This window comes from Mandrillus leucophaeus, unplaced genomic scaffold (assembly GCF_000951045.1).
Source record: "Mandrillus leucophaeus isolate KB7577 unplaced genomic scaffold, Mleu.le_1.0 Scaffold541, whole genome shotgun sequence".
Lineage (NCBI taxonomy): Eukaryota > Metazoa > Chordata > Mammalia > Primates > Cercopithecidae > Mandrillus > Mandrillus leucophaeus.
This window is the reverse complement of record NW_012105820.1, coordinates 775,200-775,910: the sequence shown is the minus strand read 5'-3', so window position 1 is coordinate 775,910 and position 711 is coordinate 775,200.

Genomic DNA, 711 nt, shown 5'->3' with positions numbered 1-711 from the left:
GGGTTTTGCCATGTTGCCCAGGCTGATCTCGAACTCCTGAGTTCAAACAATCCACCCACATTGGCCTCCCAAAGTGCTAGAATTACAGGCATGAGCCACCATGTCCGGCCTTCAGTATCTCTTCCTGCTCTAAGTCTATACCTCCCTTCTGATCAAAAATTGCCTTTGGCTTACAAAATGCAATTCCGCACTGGAGGAGCATTAAAGCCTTCCACATTCAGTGTGGCATGAGTTTTGCAGGCAGAAGGACTAAGATCTTAATCCTGATTCTATAGTTTACTGGTTGCTTATCCTTGAACTATTAAACTTCTCTAAGCCTCCGTTTCTTCCACAAAATGGGAATAACAGTAATTCTCTCAGGGGCTTATTATAAGATTTTAGTGAGATATTTGTTAAGTGTTTAGCACACAGTAAACAATAAATAAGTATGAGATTTGTGCCTATTCTAATATTTCCCATTTCTGCCTTCTAGTTATAGGGGTGTGTGTGTGTGTGTGTGTGTTTGTGTGTGTGTGTGAGACATGGTCTCACTCTGTCACCCAGGCTGGAGCACACTGACATGGATAGGGTTCCCTGCAGCCTCAACTTCCTGGCCTCAAGTGATCCTCCCACCTAAGCTGCCCAAGTAGCTAGGGCTAAGGGTACACACCACCATGCCAGGCTAATTTTTTTTTTTTTGTAAAGACAGGGTCTCACTATTGTAGCCCAGGC